This window comes from Panthera onca, chromosome B4 (assembly GCF_046562875.1).
Source record: "Panthera onca isolate mPanOnc1 chromosome B4, mPanOnc1 haplotype 2, whole genome shotgun sequence".
In the NCBI taxonomy this organism is placed as follows: Eukaryota; Metazoa; Chordata; class Mammalia; order Carnivora; family Felidae; genus Panthera; species Panthera onca.
This window is the reverse complement of record NC_138345.1, coordinates 101,197,713-101,207,967: the sequence shown is the minus strand read 5'-3', so window position 1 is coordinate 101,207,967 and position 10,255 is coordinate 101,197,713. Positions and strand designations below refer to the sequence as shown.

The window sequence follows — 10,255 nt, the reverse complement described above, 5'->3', positions numbered from 1 at the left end:
GGAGCGACGTTGAGCATCTTTTCATGGCACTTGTACCCCAATGTTTATAGCAGCACTCTCAACAATAGCCAAATTATGGAAAGAGCCTAAATGTCCATCAACTGATGAATGGATAAAAAAATTGTGGTTTATATACACAATGGAGTACTACATGGCAATGAGAAAGAATGAAATATGGCCCTTTGTAGCGACATGGATGGAACTGGAGAGTGTTATGCTAAGTGAAATAAGCCATACAGAGAAAGACAGATACCATATGGTTTCACTCTTATGTGGATCCTGAGAAACTTAACAGAAACCCATGGGGGAGGGGAAGGAAAAAAAAAAAAGAGGTTAGAGTGGGAGAGAGCCAAAGCATAAGAGACTCTTAAAAACTGAGAACAAACTGAGGGTTGATGGGGGGTGGGAGGGAGGGGAGGGTGGGTGATGGGTATTGAGGAGGGTGCCTTTGGGGATGAGCACTGGGTGTTGTATGGAAACCAATTTGACAATAAACTTCATATATTGAAAAAAATAAAAAATAAAATAAAATAAATAAATAAATAAATAATGGGCAGAGGACCTGAATAGACATTTTTCCAAAGAAGACGTATAGCCAACAGACACTTGAAAAGATGATCAAGGTCATTCATCACCAAGGAAATGTAAATCAAAACCACAATGAGGTATCACTTTTCACCTGTCACAATGACTAGAATCAAAAAGACAATAAATAACAAGGGTTGGCAAAGATATGGAAATAAAGGAACCCTCATTCACTGTTGGTGGGAATGGAAATTGGTACAGTTACTATGGAAAACAGGATGGAGGCCCCTCAAAAAATTAAGAATATAATTATCATGTAATCCAGTAATCTCACTGCTGGATATTTACACAAATAAAATGAAAACACTAATTTGAAAAGATACATGTACCCCTATGTTTATTCCAGTATTGTTTATAATAGCCAAGATATGGAAGCAGCCCAAGTGTCCATCCATAGATAAATGGATAAAGATGTGAGGTGTGTGTGTGTGTGCGTGTGTGTGTGTGTATATGTGTATATACACATGTACATATGTACATACATATATATCACTATTAACCCTAAGTGAAATAAGTCAGTGAGAGAAAGACAAATACTATACGATTTTACTCATGTGTAATTTAAGAAACAAAACGAACAAACGAGAGAGAGAGAGAGAGAGAAAGAGACAAAAGAAAATAGATTCTTAAATAATGAGAACTGGTGGTTGCCAGAGAGAAAATGAGTAGGGGGAGGGGTGAAATAGATAAAGGAGTTTAAGAGTACACTTATCGTGGGCACCTGGGTGGCTCAGTGGGTTAAGCAACCAACTTGATTTCAGCTCAGGTCATTATCTCATGGTTTGTGAATTTGAGCTCTGCATTGGGTTCTGTGCTGATAGTGCAGAGTCTGCTTGGGATTCTCTCTCTCTCCCTGTCTCTCTATGTTCCTTCCCTACTTGTATTCTCAATCACTTTTTAAAAATAAATAAATAAACTTAAAAAAAAAAGTACTCTTAGCTTGATGGGCACTAAGATATGTATAGAATTGCTGAATCACTATATTGTACACCTAAAACTAAACTAACACTACATGTTCATTGCACTTCTAGCTGGCTGGATAGCAATTATGTCTGTCCTAATTTTTCATTGGTCACCTCTAGGCCTGTGCCTAGCTAAGTGGGCTTGAGGGAGGGGGTCACCACTCACCAGCTCCCAGCTACAAGAAAGAGAAGGCCTTGGCCCAGCCTTCCTGGGTCAGGGTTTGAAGGGGCAGATCTAGCCTTTCCTGGGTTAGCAGCGGTATCCACGTAGGGGCAGAGGTGGGGGCCTAGAGCCCAAGGTCTCCACCTGTCAGCCTAGCTGTGTTTGGAGAAGTATTACTAGCTGTTGACCACGTCGTGATTGATTGTGGTGCTGCCTGGCTTCTATCCAGTGGGACAGATTTCCCTATGGTCACCTGAGTACTGAAAGGTCCGGGCCAGTCCCAGAACTTTGTCCATGGAACCCCACAGGCAAATCATTGACAGTGATCTGGCCAAGGGCACCCTTGCTGGGAATAATAAAGAGGCCTGGTAGGCAATGCCCTCATCTTCCTTCTGTATGCCATAATCTTGGGGTAAGCTTATGGTTATATCTGCCGGCAGAGGCATGTTCAGGAGGCCCAAACCTCCTTCCTTCTCTGAAATGTTTATCCAAGACAGGTGGGTGAATTCAGTAGACAGAGACCCCCAGCACCTCCCAGCCCAGCTCGGAGAAGTCCTCAGCATGCTCTCTGAAAATGATAATCTCCACGATACAAACAGACAGAAAGAGGACCAATCCCTCTGTAGTTGGAAAGTTTTACCTCCTTGAAGGCGCCATCCACCAAAGAGGTGGTTGGAAGTTTGCAGTGGGCTTTTGGATATGTGTGTTGCCAGAGACCTTGACTGAATGCTGTGTGTGCAAGGGCGGGATGTGTGGACCGGCAGACACATGAACACGTATTAAAGGGGCCCATTATACTTCAATTAAAAAAAAATTAAAAAGGAAATAAATGCTTCCTGGCCTATAAGTCATTCTCTTGTTAGTACTGTGTATCTATTAACACAAGCCACTCTTTTATGTTTTTATGCCTTTTTTTATTTTTTTAGTAAGGAACACATGGATCTTGAGTCATTCTTAGGAAACTCTCCCTAACTCCTCTACTTAATGCCTAATGGCTCATAAGTAATATCTATAATAATTATTTTAGAAATTATGTCCACAGTTACTATGATTTTAAATGTTCTGTTTTCTAGATACCTCTGAGTAAAAGCTTTCACAATTGTCTGATTTTCGTGGGTAGAATACAGCTGACATTTGTTTTAACTAATTCTCCACAGCTGACCTCTTTTGCACTAGAGAACTTAACAAGGAAAGACTTAGTGTTTCAATTAAACTCTGTTATGCCTTATCGCTCTTTGACTATCAAGAACACAGAATTTCTACTGTTGCCTTTACCCAGGGATACCTCTCCTCAGTACTTCCATTTTACTCATTGTTTTGTTTGCTTGTTTTAGGATGAATGGTTTATGTGTCTGTCTCCCTCAAGAAAGGGATTGACCCTTACTTACCTCAGTACCATTTGTGCCTATTCCAGTGCCTAAAACTTAGTAGGTCCCCCAGCATGCAAATTAACATAAGATCAACTGAATACATAGATGAGGTAATTTTCACCATATAGCCTGCCTCTCAAACTTACAGAGTGAAGTTCTATTTTGAAAATAATAGTTTCTGACTGAAAAAAAAATATCCAAATTATTTTATGTAGAAGCGAAAAACTTCAATTATCACCAAGTAAGATGGAAAATGACCATCATTTATAAATCTATCATGCAAGGCATGTTGGGGTCAAGACGGTAAAATCAAGGAAATCTACACAGTTGTCATGTGTCTCCACCAGCACACGAAGACGCAACTCTAATCGCGAAGGATACAGGCTACCACACCGTGCAAGATATTAAGCATCCTAGGTATACCCTGGACCTCACACCCAGGGTTTCTGGTTAGATGGAAAATAAAATCCTAACAGGCATTACTGGGATTAAATTATTATTGTGGTCAGTTTTAAAGGCTGTCAAAGTTCCTGTCCCAGGTTCACCTTTAGTACATCAGGGTTTGTGTTCATGTTGGCAACAGATCTCAACTTCAACCTTAGGAAGGAGAAAAACAAAAGAAGGAAGAAAGAGCATCACTGAATACTATTTTATAGGAATTCGACTGAATGCTCGCATATACATTATTTATTTATTCAATACATGTTTAATGAGTGTGTAGTTGTGCTATGCATCATTTTATGTGCAAGGAAGAAATAAAGGAGAGTGTGAAGTCCAGTGAAGGAGATGTAGAATTATGTCTAAAATAATAAAGATGGTGTAGGTACAACTTGTTCTATGAGAATACACAAGAACTCCCAACCTGGACATGAGGGTTTTAGGAAAGCTTCCAGTGAAAGGAAGCAAATTCTAAGCTGAGAACTGGAAGGTGAATGAGAGCCAGAAGAACATTTCCAAAGAAACAAAAACATGGGCAGCTCAATTTATTTCTTTTATAAGTCATGTTGTGCAGTTTGGACTGGAGAATTTGAGGACCACTGTTGATTTTCATTTGTCAATTTGACATTGCCTTATATGAACATTCTTCCTTTTGGTAGAATTGCCAAAAGGAAGGCATAGAGATATTCCCTCCTCCAAACCCTGGAAAGTTAGGGTCCTATGAGGGGTTGAACTCAGTCAATCAGAGAAGAATGTGCCTGTAAGATAGTCTTAGCCACAGCTGGTTGCTCTTATTTGCAACAAATTTCCTGACAATTCAGCCTTTAAAGGATTATACGCAGAAAAGTAGCAGAGATTTGCAGTTTAGGACAATCTGTCTAGTTGTGCCGTTTGTAACATGAAGGAGGGTGGCCAGTCAAGGAGTCTAGTTCTGGGGGCCTGTGATCACCCAAACTAGAGATGTTGTTGGCCACCCATAGTGGTGTCACTGGGCAAGGAGAACAGCCAGTGGCCTTGAGGGACATTGACGGAGAATTTTGATGGAGAACTTACAAATATGGAGTTAGGGAGGAAGAAAAATGGTGGCTTTCTTCTTTCCCATGGAAAACATTTACTGACCAACTTCTGAATGTACATTATGGTATAGAGGCAACTATGTGGAAACTGTAACAAAGATTGCTAAGGGAAAAAAAAAAAATAGAGGAAAGCTAAAGGACATAACAGAAAAGAAATAATAGAGGTCCAAGAGTTAGGATTTAAATAAACAAAACTTTTTCCAAGTGCCATAAACAGTAAGAAATTTTTTTGCCTCACTTATCTGAAAGCTCAGAGATAGAATTGTTGATTTAATTTAGTAGCTGAATCTAAATCTCCCTGATATTTGCTTGACTATTTCATCCTGTTTCAGTGCCTTTTCTGATTGGGATGATATGAATAGGATTAGAGCAGTTTGGAACCACAAATCCTCCCAAAAATGCTCAGAAGAAACAAGTCACCTCTTTTTGTATCTATCTCTTGAGGGAAAGCCCATATTTTCCAAGGGGTCCAGAAAACCTCTCCCCCTTTGCCACGGTCACATATTAGGGCAGGTGCCCATTCCTGAAATAATTACTATGGCTACAAAATTACATGCATGACAGGCTTAGGCATGGGTTCCAGTAACAACATTGATTACGGAAAAAAAAAAAATAAATAAAAAAAAAATATATATATATATAATAGTAATAAAAAAAGAGGGTACAAATAAACAGTATTAGCAATTTCAAGAAACAAAATGGTAATAGTCCATTAGAGATTATTGTTCTATCACAAGATAATATTACAAATAACTTTATGTGAACATATTGGAACAGATAGCTGAAATAGTCAATTTTGTATAAAAATAAGTTACTAAAATTGATTTAATAAGTCAAAAAGTGGACTAGACCAGCATCCATGAATAAACTGAACTGGTTGGAAAAAAAAATAATAAACTAAAAACCTTTCTCTAAAATAGGCAGTAGATCCAGAGCATTGTACCTGTCAGTTTTGCCAGATATTAAAGTTATTAGTAATCCTTATACTACCAAATTATTTTAGAAACAAAAAATTATGGAAAAATACCTTACCCATTTTATGAATCTAAAATAGAATACATGGGAATTAGGCAAGAGTATAATAGTTAAATCTAACCTTTCAAAATACATGAAGAAATCAAAAGAAAATATAGAAACCAAAGTCAACTCAGTGTGGAATTTAAAAGAACTCAAAAATACCATGAATGTTTATTCCAGGAATGCAAGGTTGGTACATTAAAAAAAAAAAAAAAAAAAAAAAAAAGCAGTTCAATATAAAATATGGCTCTGTTAAACTGATAGATCATATGATGGAGAAAAATAGGTGCAGAAAAAAAATCATTTAGAAAAGTCAGCACCCATTTATTTAAAAAGCAATTTAGGAGTAGAAGGGCACATCTTTACCTAATAAAGTACTATGAAAAATCTTTAGGAATATTATCCCTACAAGTAAAATGTAAGAGTCATTCCTACTAATGTCAGAAATAAAACAAGTGTTTTATCATCATTCAATTATTGAACTTTGCATGGGATGTCCTGGCCAATATTTAATTCAAGAAAAATAAATATGAAGCATACAAATTTAAAAAGGAGTTACAGAACAGTCATTTATATAGAACATCTAAGACAATCTTAGACAATCTGAGTTTAGTAAGTTTGCTGGATATAATATCAACATACCAAAATCATTAGAATTCTTATAAATAAGCAATGACAAATTAGTAAGTGCTATACTAGACATGAACATTCACAGTAGCAAAGAAATTTCTATTTACCTTTGGTACCTATTAGGAGTAAGTTTAACAAAAATTGTGTGAGATAAAGAAAAAAATATATTAAAGTATACAAAAGATGAATAAGTGGATAGAAATCAGATTCATATTTATACAGAAAGCAGAACATGTCCATATTGGCCAATTTTGTGTAGTGGGCATACTGGTTTATGTTATATTACTTATTGTACCTGGCTGTATTTTTTTTAATTTTTCAAAACATAAACAAATCAATAAAAGGAGCTTCATGTTTCTGAAGAGAAAAATATATTCTACTACATGACTCAACAACATAAATTTTCTACTAACAATTTTCATAAATACAAGTTGGACACAAGTATTTCATTCCTAGAACCAAGCAGAAATGTTTCGTAGAGTATATGCCCAAAAATATTTGCTTTTGGAAGCCAGAAAATATGAAAGTCTATTTAAAAGCAAGTAGGAAAATATTACAATAGGATTAAAATCTTAAGTGAAAACTACCAAAGCGATTTTCTGTCCCTTTTATTAAAATGACATGTCAATATAGACTCTCAAGTATATGATAAAATTGTGATATTTTTTAACCAATCAGAAAGCAATCAAATAAGCTAATGTGACTGAAAAGTGCTTCTGAAGTTAAGTGAGGTAAGTTTTGAGAAAAATAATATTTTTCAAGTTTTCCCAATGTATTTTTTAACAATCTCTATTTTTTTCATAAATATTGCATTCATTTCTGCTAAGACACAGAACCATATATATCTTCTGCCTGAAAGTTGCATTAACACTTTTCAGCATACATAAAACAGGATTATTTTTCCAGAGAATTAGTGAAGGATTTTTTTTCTTATCCTAGTTCCAAATTTTATTAGATATTTGACACTTTTAGATGACTTAAATTACTTTCAATGAGCTCAAGATATAGTTTTATCACATTGCTTCCTTGAAGGAGAGAAAACTGCATACTTGTTTTATCTTCTCTCCAAGACCAGACTAAACTAAAATGGGAATAAGCACAATATTTTACACCAAAAGAAGTATATTTGGGGGTCAAATATTGGCCTGTATGGGAACCTTGAATGTAGTTATTATCCTTATAAAAGCTAGGCGCTTGGAAAATCATTGGTGGTTAAATACAGGATCCAGACAGCTTCATGGCAATGAACTATAAATCCTGAATATATTCCTGACTAAATATGCATCGCTGTTGTCTCAACTATTAAAATTATACACATGATTAAAATCCAATTTAAATTGTATTGTTCCTAAATATTTTCTCAATTGATTAGAATTAGATATGATCTCTGCCTGAAAGCTGATTTTGGGGTTTATGTGAATCATGCTTAGAATTGTACTCTGCTAGAGTTGGAGAGGAACACTCAGATCATCTGGGTCAAGCCTCTTTTCAATGTATGAATGATTTCCTTATATAACAATGCTGCCAAACAGGCCAGCTTCTGCTTTAACACTGCTAAGTACTTACAAACTTCAGTAGATACTTTACATGGTCAATCTAATACCCAATATCACTACCTTTCTTTCTCTCTACTCACCCAAACCAGAAAGCCAAGTGTCATAAAAACAAACCCAGGCTTAGATAAGAAGAGACTTTATTTAGAAGAAAGACTTTTCCATTAGAAAAAGCTCCCTGATCTCAGAAATCTAGAAGCATTTCAAAATCAAAAAGAGAAAAGCTTTTCTTATAGAGGGTAGGAAGGAAGGAAGGAAGGAAGTAGGGAAGAAGTTGGCAGTAAGGAAGTAAGGAAGTTGTTGGCAAAAGGAGGGAGATTGCCTATTTTGTGCAGTTTGACAGAGTACCTGTCTTGCTGTGGTCAGCTACTTTGCCACCTAAGCGGATAGGGGGAGTGTGTTCAGCATTTTAGTGCTTGTTTAGGGGTCGAACTGATGTTCAGGGCCCTGTGGAGAAGACAGAAGCCAGACTAAAGTTTGGTCAAAGCAAAGCAGAGACGTAATAATGGTCAACTTGTGAGCACTAGGTGAGAAGCAGTAACGTGTATCTGGAAGATAGTTATGTCATATTGTCTTGGCTCTTGAGATGCAAGAAGATAATTTCTGCTTTTGTTTTCTGGATGAAAAGGAATCCACATGGCAGGCAAACACCTTCTGCAGTCGTGATGCCTGGAAGTAGAACAGCAATCTGAGGAATATGAGGAAGAAAGCTACAAATGAGGGATGAGAAACAGAAGGACCCAGATCACTCAGCATCATTGAGTTAGCATAAATGTCTAGACTGAGACGTCTTTTTGCAAAAAATAAATAAAATAAAACGTTGTTAGGTTAAGTAGCGGTAGTCCAATTTCTGTTACTTGCAACCAAACAAAATCTTAGCTGGTAGGAAAAACATTTAATCATCTACTCTGAATTTTTTTTTTGCCAAAAATCAACATTAATTTATTCTTCTTTAAGATACCTAAAACCTCTACTGTACTATTCTTGAAAAAGTTTTCACACGTACAAATCTCCAGTCCTGTGGATTTTCAATGATTTTTCATAATTATTTTCAAAAATGAAATGAAAGTAAATATATGTATATTTTACAAGAAACCAAATGTTAATGTTAGTGTATATGTATATGCATATATATGTTTTCAATCTGCCAATTCCTTTTATATGATAAATACTCCACAAATATTTTTGACTAATTCCACAAAATTTCTAAACCTGACAAATTATAAACATTGAGAGGACTTGGAAAGCTTCCTCAGTTTTCGTGTAATTTCAAAACATTACCACTGTGCTAATAGCTACATGACAAGCATTAACTAAAACTAAATATGGATATCTTTCTGAAAGTCTTTTTTAAAGTTAATTGAATTATTTCAATTGCATTAGAGAAGTACAATATTTAAAGAATTCCTGTGGTGAAACCTTTTACAAATGTAATGTCTCCCTTACCCATAATTTATCTGCTGGATTTTTCTATTACTCTAGGCAAAACTTGGAAGACACTAATGTTCGTTATGGTCTGTTATATAAGAATTAACCCAGACATCAGCAAACAATTTGAATAGTTGTCAGGGAGACAGGAGAAGCAAAGAGTAGCTCAGACAAAAACAAACAAACAAACAAAACTCTTCCAACCAAGAATAAGAATTCTACTAAATGAGTTGATTTACATCTGGAAGCAGCTTGATTCTACTGACCAGCTTTGCTGCAGGTTGGTCTAGGTGCCACTTTTTGGTCTATGTAATCTTCATCTCCTAAGTAAATCTGCATGTCTCTTGGTTTATTAAGCCCTTCATTGTATCTATGAAGTTTCAAACTTTAAAGTTCACAAATTCCCTTCTATCAGATACATGTGCCTTTGTGGTTGATCAGACAGAGTTCTGGCAGGTAGAAGATCTGATTGAAGGCTTGAGGCTGCCTAAGAGGGAGTCCTCTAGGATCCATATAGTATTATAGGAGAACTAGAAAGCAAAGACCAAGGGGCGCCTGAGTGACTCAGTCGGTTAAGTGTCCAACTTCAGCTCAGGCCATGATCTCATGGTTCATGAGTTTGAGCCCTGCGTTGGGCTCTGTGCTGACAGCTCAGAACCTGGAGCCTGCTTCGGATTCTGTGTCTCATTCTCTCTCTTCCCTCCCCCACTTGTGCTCTGTCTCTGTCTCTCAAAAATAAATAAAAATGTAAAAAAAAAATTTTAAAAGAAAGCAAAGACCAATAAAATAAGTAAGTCACAGGGATGAAAATGACAGCAAAAGGAATATAGTCAATAATATTGTAATAACCTTGTATGGTGACAGATGGTAACTGTACTTATCATGGTGAGCATTTTGTGCTGTACATAATTGTCAAATCACTATGTTGTACGCCTGAAACTAATAATATATGTCAACTGCACTTCAATTAAAAAAAAAAGATGCTCTCTACCCCACATCAGGCCATCTTATTTGTTTTGGCCAATGTAAGTGA

The 10,255-nt window shown here is 36.2% G+C and overlaps 1 pseudogene; it reads right to left on the bottom strand.

Annotated features, from left to right (window-relative positions):
- Positions 1-1,862: 1,862 nt before the first annotated feature.
- The window catches only part of LOC132675809 (peroxiredoxin-2 pseudogene), a 31,347-nt pseudogene continuing 22,954 nt past the window's right edge, over positions 1,863-10,255 (bottom strand).